The sequence below is a fragment of the Carex rostrata genome, chromosome 22 (assembly GCF_964058835.1).
Source record: "Carex rostrata chromosome 22, lpCarRost1.2, whole genome shotgun sequence".
Classification (NCBI taxonomy): domain Eukaryota; kingdom Viridiplantae; phylum Streptophyta; class Magnoliopsida; order Poales; family Cyperaceae; genus Carex; species Carex rostrata.
Genome location: NC_135939.1, coordinates 7,596,585 through 7,607,247, shown reverse-complemented (window position 1 = coordinate 7,607,247; position 10,663 = coordinate 7,596,585). Strand labels below are relative to the sequence as shown.

At 34.2% G+C, this 10,663-nt stretch overlaps 1 long non-coding RNA gene across 1 annotated transcript; it reads left to right on the top strand.

Annotated features, from left to right (window-relative positions):
- Positions 1–1,303: 1,303 nt before the first annotated feature.
- LOC144573850 (uncharacterized) lies at positions 1,304–3,962 on the top strand. Its single transcript, XR_013518095.1, has 3 exons — positions 1,304–1,390; positions 2,813–2,894; positions 3,895–3,962. It is a non-coding gene; the product is annotated as an uncharacterized LOC144573850 (long non-coding RNA).
- Positions 3,963–10,663: the final 6,701 nt, after the last annotated feature.

Genomic DNA, 10,663 nt, shown 5'->3' with positions numbered 1-10,663 from the left:
CTGTAAAATGATTAAATTGGGTTTTGATGCCAAAGGAATACTGAAGGTGGACCGCCTTGGAAAGTTTCCTGACATGCCCCGTTTAATCCTTGGCTTAAGTTAGAAGTAAAAATTTTGTTTTACGTTCTTTCCGCAGCTTAAGCCTAAACGGGTTTTGGTTACAAGCACCGTAAAAACCCAACAACTACATGCTAGTGGTTTGCTAACGGGTTACCCGTGACCCATTCCGGGTAACCCGTTAGGGGTAACGGGTAGGGCGGGTAGACGGGTAGGATGGGTACGGGTACAACCCGCAACGGGTAGACGGGTAGTTTTCCCAAAACCTCTACCCTACCCGTTTATTACCCGTACCCGTTGCGGGTTGACTGGTACGGGTATCCCGGGTACGGGCGGGTTTTTTTTTTTTTGTTTTTTCTGAATTTTTATGCTTTGAGATTCGTGCCAAGTTAAAGGACATATCCCGGAGTCCGTTTAGATATAGGGGTCCGTTTTGAGATTCATGCCAAATTAAAATTGACGACTCAGATCTCATTGACTCATTCTACTCAGTCAGGTATTGCACTGGATCTGAATTCTATAGGGGTCAAATTTGAGATTCATGCCAAATTAAAATTGACGACTCAGATCTCATTCTACTCAGTCAGGTATTGCACTGGATCTGAATTCTAAAAGTAGGCCTGTTACATTAAGAAATTTTTAATAATAAAAATTAGAATGTTTAAAATATAATCGAAAATTTTAATGGCAAACTAGGAGTCAAAAAATTTAAAACAAATATAACCTTGGTCTGAATTTTCGAAACAACCAAATTTAATCGAATCTTGAAATTATAGCTTATATAAAATTGGGAACAAGATACAATCTTTTATGCATAAAAATAGGTTTAAAGCTTCTTTTATCAATATCCCGTACTTGGAGGGTCTATTTAGCAAAATGACCAACATAACTCAACTCTTCTCCCTCTCTTTCCCTCCCTTCTCTGTGTAGTCCGCCCCTCCCTTTGCTTGGTCCGCCAAAAGAAAGAAAAAGAGAGGGGAAGCCCTCTTCTCCCTCTAAAATCCATTATATACCTTGAGATCTTGAAGAAGGAAATTGGAAGGGTTGATTATCTCCCTCTAGTAAGCATCTAGTCCCTCCATTGACAACTCTCTCTTCTCTCTTTCAAAAATCTGAATTTTATCTCCATTGCTAGGGTTTTGCTCCAAATCCGAAATCTTTGTATAAATTATGAGTAATCTATCTCCATTATGCTTCTAGGTTGTTAATTTAGTGATTATCTTCTCAATTCTATCTTAATCTTGATTTTCTATCTAGGGTTTGGTTCAAATCCGAAAATTAGAGAAGGGTTTTGATTTGTCTAGGCTAATCCAACAAATAAAGGTGTTAATTGGTAAGTTCTTCTCTCACTCTCTTAAAATCTGGAATTATTTTGATTATGATTGATTTAGGATTTGTGTAGTTGGAAAAATTGATAAATCTGAATTTTTATGTGACATCGTCAATTTATGCAATGTTCTTGACTTCATGAAGTTAATTAGTGTTGTTGTGCTTGATTCAAACCGACCTTGCAAATTTTATAGTTACTACCAAGGCTTGAGTGTTTTGATCGGTTGAAACTCTCGTGTTAAATTAAATTTGGTTATTGAGATTTTGAATGGATTGAATCAGTTTTGATGACCTCTTCTCTCAACCTATGTATGTCATTGATTAATTAAATTTCCTTTGCTTGAATGAGTTGTCAACAATTGCTTGATTTTCCTTCTAAAATACTGAATTAGTCATGATTACCCTTGAAGGGTTGATTAACCTATTTATACAACTTTGAATAACCAAAATTACCCTCCTCTCTGTGCTGGTATTGATTTTTCCGTTCAACAGTATTCTGTGTCAGCACTTTCTGGTATACTGGTATGTTGTTTTGAGTTGCCAAAGTCATTTCTGTAAATTTTCAGCATTTTGTGCTGTTCTGGCCGAATTCTGGTAAAATTCAGGGGTGGTTTTGTAAATTTTCCCATTTTCTGTATTTTGTGTGCTATTCTGCAACATTCCAGGGTCTGTTCTGTAAATTTCCAGTATTATGAACAGTTCTGGGTCAATTCTGGTAAATGAAAGGGTTTGTAGTGTAAAATTTCGGGTCTGACAGGGTTCAGGGACCAAATGGTGACAGAAAATAAAATTTGTTTAGAAAACAGTCCCTGGTAATTTAATAATTTGTGAGCACAGATAGCTACTCAAGAATAAATAAATAGGGGACCAAGTTGGTATAAGTTGATCTCTTTTTTATTGTTCCCTCTTTTGTGCATGTTGTTGTTCAATTGGAATTCTAAAAGGTGAACTTTGCATATTCTATGATGTCCAACGTATTGAATCAAAATAGCAAGTGTTGATGAACAAACTTGATTTACCATTAAATTCGTGACTGCACAGTGGGCAGATTTTTAGGCTGATTAAGGAGCTAATTTGAATGGGCAATTCTAAATCATTCTGGACAAATAAAGAGTCTATTTGATGCGTCTCGGAGTCTAGTTTCTAGTGGTTCAAGTTTCAAGTTGTTTGGAGTTTCCTATAAAAAGTTATTGCAGTTTTAGTAACCAAGGGTCAGAATTTAGGGCTGCTGTCTATAATTCTGTTTTTCATTTATTTTGTGTTCTTGTTTACTCTTCCTCCAGTAGCACTCTCTATTTTTAACATCAAGAAGGTGGATACAAAGTTATATGGATTATGTTAAGGAAAGTATAAAGAAAATAATATCACTCAAGTAAGCATATCAATCGTCGAACAAAGATTGAATTAAGTATATATGTTGATATAGGTGTGGGCTCGGTTGAGCAAGATTTTGCGGGACCTTTCGAGACGTTCGAACCATAGGTGCGCGATACGTTTTTCATAATCAGGTGCGGGGTTCTTGGACTTGTTTGATGTTTCATTTTCAGAAATTAAATTATCTTTTCCAATTGTCATGTTGTGTGATTGATTGTTGCATACTTGGAATTGTCATGTTGTATGTTTGATTGTTACATAATTAGAATTATGTGAATTGTGTGCATAATACATCTAAAACCGAATTGTTGCGGTATGGTTGATTTGCATATTTGTATGGTTGTCATTTTGATTGTTCTCTTATGAGTTGACTATGGATAAAGGTCACCACAAATTGATGATTGTGAAATGATATGTGAATGAAATGGCAAGGTTGAGCTGTATCAGCTAACTTTGAGATGATATGTGAATGAATTTGCAAAGTCTGCTAGCTGACTTTGATCCCAGGATCCTAATGGCCTTAGGTGAACGGCCCTCGAGGTTTCCCAGTACCGGTTGGGACGAGGGGTGGGTGACTATATACATATGTGTTGATTGTGATTATGGGTGACTTATGTGTGACGTCTGTGGCTCGGGGGCATTACCCTACGTGGTAATGCATTTGGATGGTTAGTTGACTATGACGGCATTCTGAATTATTTCCTGTGAATTTTCATTTTATGACTTCGAACCAGACTTTAGTAAATGGTTAATCCAAAGCATTTACAGATGGGTGTCAGACAAAGGGTCCAGCTCGGTGGAACATCTGTAGGTGCCTGTAACCCTACAGATGAGGGTCAGATAAAGGGTCCAGCTCGGTGGAACATCTGTAGATGTTACCAGCCATAATAAAATAAGTTAGGCCAAATATGTGTTTGTTTGAACTTCATCTTGGAAATTCCTTACGTTGCTTTTCATTCGATTATTGTTGTCAAGCATGTGCATCCATAGATATATTGTAATAGAACTGCTAATGCGATTTTGTATGGATTTCATTTTTGAACATGGAGTCTGATTGCAAGTCCAATAACCTGATTGTGGCAAATTTCGCACTGAGAATTTATTCTCACCCCCACCCTTTGGGTTCTTTTACAGGTATCGGTGCGGCTGGGTCTAGAGAGACACGCTAGTAGCTGACCCTTGGTATAGATCACCATATTACCTTAGCAGTTATTTTGTTATTTGACTAGAGAGGCATATCTTGTTTTGTTGTATAGTGCTCTCTATGTCACACCTTATGGTCAGTATCCGTACGAGATACCTCTTGTATGATCTACTTGTACCAGACATTTTGTACTTGAACTATATATATAAACTTATTTTAGGTATTTTATTGTGATGTGATGGAAATATTGTAATTGCCTTGTAAGCATACATGGAGTTGTATGCTTACGGCGGGCGGGGCTCTGTCACTACTCGTGGCCGCGGGGTGTGACAAGGCCGCCAAAAAAATTTTGAATTTCAAATTTTATAACGGGTCAGGTACGGGTACGGGTAAAGGGTAGAAGAGTACGGGTAGGCGGGTAGACGGGTACGGGTACAACGGTTTTTTTTCAAATTGGGTAGTCCGGTCCGTTTATTACCCGTACCCGTCTACCCGGGCAACGAGTACGGGTATCTCGGGTAACGGGTACGGGCCGGGCAAAACGGGTTTAGCAAAACACTACTACGTGCATAATATAAGAATGAAGATATATAAAGGTTGGCTAAGATCAAAGTGGTAGTTCATGAGCTTTGGTGCTACCAATTAATTTTTCAATTTTCAAAGTTCAAAATGTCGATCCGAACCATTCAAGTTGTTCTCCATATTAAATTGTGCTTGGAGACCAAATTTTACATTTTTCTAAATTTTTTACTATTTATTAAGCCACTTTGAAAACAACTGATCCAACGGTGGCTTCTGATTTTACTGTTTTGTTAAGCCACCGTTGGATCAGCGATTTTCAAAGTGGCTTAATAAATAGTAAACAAATTCAGAAAAATATAAAATTTGGTTTCCAAGGAAAATTTAATATGGAGAACAACTTGAACGGTTCGGATCGACGTTTTGAACTTTAAAAATTAAAAAACGAATTGGTAGCACCAAAGTTCGGGAACTACCACTTTGATCTTAGCCAACCTCTATATATATATACTAGTATCATACCCGTGCGTTGCAACAGGGACATATTATAAGAAACAAATATATCATTGAAAATAATAATTATCTAAAAATTAAAACACATGTTAATAGAAAATTTATATGATTATGTATTTTTAATTAACTTTAATCGTGATCTCTGATAACAATTTGATGATGTGATGATTCTTTATTTTTAAGTACCAATGATATCAACTAATAGCTCGATTCGAATATAATATCAAATATCATACAACAATTCAATATCAACATATAATATGATATCAAAAAACATAAATAAAAAGTGTTATCGTTTGTTTGTATATGATATATATATACACACACACATATTATAAAAAAAATATATATTCACACACATGTTCCAATTTATATTCTTCTTTGTTTCCAATTTAGAATACACACACACACATTGATATATTATATATTGGAAATATATTCTAAATTACCCACACCAATATGTATAGAAACAAAAAAAGAAAAATAAGGAAATTAAAAAAAAAAATTTCATTGTGATTCGTATAGAAACGAAGAAGTAAGGAAACAATAAATAAGAAAATGGAAGGTGAAGTCTTCTCAATTGAAGAGGAAAAAAAAATGGAAATAAAGGAATAAGGAAACAAATAAATATATAGCTATATTTCATAATTTGTTCATTTTAAATTGTAACGTATCGTGTGGCAGCACATGTGGTGGGTATGTTTTTAACTAAATTTAGACTTTTATACATAAAAGAGATGCATTTAATCAAAAGAAGACAAATTATGTAATTGGAGAGCTGAGATCAAATCCGAGGTTTTATCTCTCAATCATAGCCGTTAGCGGATCAGACACCCAACGTGCATAATAATAGAATGGATATATATATATATATATATAGAGATGGGCTATAGTGCATTGCAATGCATGAACCCTCTTATGCATTGCACTATTAATCATGGATTTAAAGTCCAAACGACCAATCTGAACCGTTCATCTTGTTCTTCATATTAATATGTACTTGGGGACCAAATTTTATATTTTTTGGAATTTTTTTACTATTTATTAAGCAATTTTGAAAGCTGCTGATCTGATGGTCCAGAAAATTTTACTGTTTTTTACTGTTCACATCAAAACAGCAATTTTCAAAAATACTTAATAAATAGTAAAAAAATTCCAAAAAATGTAAAATTTGGTCTCCAAGCACATTTCAATATGGATTAAACATCTAACGGTTCGGATCGGTCGTTTAGACTTTAAATCTGTGATTATAGTGCAATGCATAAGGGGGTTCATGCATTGCAATGCACCATAGCCCATCTCTCTATATATATATATATATATATATAGATGGGCTATGGTGCATTGCAATGCATAGGCCATGGTGTGCATTGGACCATAAATCACCGATTTAAAGTCCAAATGACCGATCCAAACCGTTCATCTTGTTCTCCATATTAATATGTGCTTGGAGACCAAATTTTATATTTTTTGGAATTTTTTTACTATTTATTAAGCCACTTTGAAAATCGCTGATCCAACGGTGACTGTTTGGAACAGTAAAATCAGAAGCCACCGTTGGATCAGCGATTTTCAAAGTGGCTTAATAAATAGTAAAAAAATTCCAAAAAATATAAAATTTGGTCTCCAAGCACATATTAATATGGAGAACAAGATGAACGGTTTGGATCGGTCATTTGGACTTTGAATCGGTGATTTATGGTCCAATGCACACCATGGCCTATGCATTGCAATGCACCATAGCCCATCTCTCTCTCTCTCTCTATATATATATATATATATATGAGCATCCGGTAGTTATATGTATAATATAAAGGAAAACCAAGGGAAGTGCGGTTGGGAAGGTGCAAGAACATAATGATACTACATGCGATCACTTGCACACATGATTATAGAACAAAAAGCATCATATTCATGCCCCTTTCCTTTCCTAACCGCATGGATCTCATATTGGCAAATTAAAATAGTGCATTTTTATGAACCGTGATGCTGTCGGTTCAAAGTGGCACGAACAGAATCATTTTTATGCGCTAAATTTCAACTCACATGTTTTAGCTGCTTGCGTAAGAATTAATTAATTAAGTAGGTAGCTGCCTACAATTTGTTTATTATATATATAGAGTGAGTCTATGTAACTATGCATATTACGATTTGGCACCGTGCTACGGCTCTATATTCGAGTTTTCAAATTCTAACGGTCGATCCGAACCGTTCATCTTATTCTCCATATTAATATGTGTTTGGAGACTGAATTTTTTTTACTATTTTTTTAGATTTATTGAAAATCACTATTTTTGGATGGTCCATAATTTTCAGATCAAGTGATTTTCTAAATATCTAAAAAAATAGTAAAAAAATTTCAAAAAATGTAAAATTTGGTCTCCAAATACATATTAATATGGAGAACAAGATGAACGGTTCGGATCGACCGTTAGGATTTGAAAACTCGAATATAGAGCCGTAGCACAGTAACAACCCATGATATGCATAGTACCATAGACTCACTCGTATATATATACACTAGTGGAAAAACTGGAATCAGGATCGGCCTATCTAGATCGGTTATATGGACACCCGATCCTAATAAGTATCTGGATCGGTTTATTTAAAACAACCGATCCTAAAAACTATTCAGATCGGTTTTTAGTAACAACTGATCCTAGTTTAATACTATTAGGATCGGTTTTTTGTGGAAACGGTTCCTGATACTATCAGGATCAGTTTTATTTTAGAACCGATCCTAATAGTTCAATCATTTGGATCTGTTTTTACTAAAAACCGTTCCTGATAGTATCAGGATCAGTTTCCAACAAAAACCGATCCTAATAGTTTGAACTATTAGGATCAGTTATTGGTTAGAACCGATCTTGATACTATCAGGATCTGTTTTAAATAAAACTGATCCTGATAGTAATGTATATTTTTTAAGAAACTAGAAAGAAATTTTTTTTTTTTATTCCATGAATATACATATTAGTTATAAATGATTTCGATGTAACATTTGGCAAATTGAAAAAAGAAAGAGATACATTATTTCCAGAGAATAGAGAACTAAATTTCCAGGAGCATATCACAGCACCTGTCCCCTCATTAAGTGTCATTGCTGATGACAAACCTCCAAAAGAAACAAAACACACACCAAGAACCATAAATCTAGAATTCCAAAACATATAAGATTACACTTCTTTTTTTGGTAAAAAGCCAAGGTCCAGTTTCATTAAGAAACAGTGTTAAATTACAAAAACATAGTAAAAATCTTCAGAGCTCCAGTCATCCAAAATTCAAAGAACCAATTTTTTTCAGTCTGACTCTTCATTTTGTTCTTCATCTGACTCCGAAGATCCTTCATCTGACTCCGAAGATCCTACATCCATCTCTTCCCCTTTCTTTGATGATCCTTCAACTAACTTTTTACTTATTATTTAATTATTTTTGTATCTTTGATTTATTTAATTAAAGTAGATTATCTTTGTGATTTGTCTAATCTGGAACGGTTCTACAGGTAAAAACCGTTCCAGATTGTTATCTGGAACGGTTTTTACCTGTAGAACCGTTCCAGATTACTTTTTCTGATTTATTTTGAACTAATATATATATCTGAGATATTAGAAAGTTAAAAAAAAATTAAATAGATAACTGTACAAGATTTTTTTGTATCTTAATAATTAACTGTACAAAAAGAATTGTATAGAAATGTGTTTGAGTATATGTATGTGTAGGTCTGTGCAATTTTATGTAAAAAAATTGATTATCTTTGTGATTTTTCTAATCTAGAACGGTTCTATAGGTAACAACCGTTCCAGAATGTTATCTGGAACGGTTTTTACCTATAAAACCGTTCCAGATTACTTTTTCTGATTTATTTTGAACTAATATATATATCTGAGATATTAGAAAGTTAAAAAAAAATTAAATAAATAACTCTACCAGATTTTTTGTATCTTAATAATTAACTGTACAAAAAGAATTGTATAGAAATGTGTTTGAGTATGTGTATGTATAGGTATGTGCAATTTTATGTAAAAAAATTGATTATCTTTGTGATTTGTCTAATCTGGAACGGTTCTACAGGTAAAAACCGTTCCAGATTGTTATCTGGAACGGTTTTTACATGTAGAACCGTTCCAGATTACTTTTTCTGATTTATTTTGAACTAATATATATATATGAGATATTAGAAAGTTAAAAAAAATTAAATAAATAACTGTACAAGATTTTTTTTTATCTTAATAATTAACTGTACAAAAAGAATTGTATAGAAATGTGTTTGAGTATGTGTATGTGTAGGTATGTGCAATTTTATGTAAAAAAAGTTTAATATTTTGGTCATTTTTATAATCTGGAACGGTTCTACAGGTAAAAACCGTTCCAGATTGTTATCTGGAACGGTTGTTACCTATAGAACCGTTCCAGATTACTTTTTCTGATTTATTTTGAACTAATATATATATCTGAGATATTAGAAAGTTAAAAAAAAATTAAATAGATAACTGTACAAGATTTTTTTGTATCTTAATAATTAACTGTACAAAAAGAATTGTATAGAAATGTGTTTGAGTATATGTATGTGTAGGTCTGTGCAATTTTATGTAAAAAAATTGATTATCTTTGTGATTTTTCTAATCTAGAACGGTTCTATAGGTAACAACCGTTCCAGAATGTTATCTGGAACGGTTTTTACCTATAGAACCGTTCCAGATTACTTTTTCTGATTTATTTTGAACTAATATATATATCTGAGATATTAGAAAGTTAAAAAAAAATTAAATAAATAACTCTACCAGATTTTTTGTATCTTAATAATTAACTGTACAAAAAGAATTGTATAGAAATGTGTTTGAGTATGTGTATGTATAGGTATGTGCAATTTTATGTAAAAAAATTGATTATCTTTGTGATTTGTCTAATCTGGAACGGTTCTACAGGTAAAAACCGTTCCAGATTGTGGTGAGAATACTGTTGTGGTGGCCATGGGGACAATTCATGTTCCAGTTGTACCCGGTGGAACAATTCACAACAGGCCGATGCCGCCCGACCATGCAAGAGTAACGGTGGATGGTGTTAGAGATGCGGACTTCCTAGAGCTCCCCTTACCTGTACCAAATGGTGAGCAGTTAACCCTTGGATCGGTCCTCGGCAGTTTCACTGTATGGCCGATGCCCATGATATTGACAGGTTCAGACGAGGTATATTATTGCTAAGTTCTTATACTTCTTAATTTGTATCTATATGACAGAGTCATGGTTCATTATGGATTTTATTTCAATTTATTACGAAATTTTGCAGGTACCACGCGAAGAGGTACATCTTCCTGTAGGTGGGAAAGCAACGAGTCACTGCAAGGCGCTCGATGGTATCAACTTTGACAAGCTGGGACAAACATTCAAGAATCTGCGTGATCGATTTGCGGAGCTAGATGGCAGTCCATTCAAAATCGATCCGCCACTTGATCTTTTCTGTTCAGCAGACTCCATATACGTTTATGCAGATGATTTTGCGGCCTTGCTTGCACCACGGGAGTGGCTCACTGGACCAATCATTCAGATGTGGATGCTGTGAGTTAATATTCATAATAATTATAGAATTTAGTACATTCAATTCAAATAAAACAAATTTGAGAACACCTGTATGCCTTCTTTTTTTTAGGTATTGGCACAAATACATCAAGGAGGAATTTCCCGATGTGCATGTTGGTTTCATGGACCCCCAGCGGACGAATGCCACCAT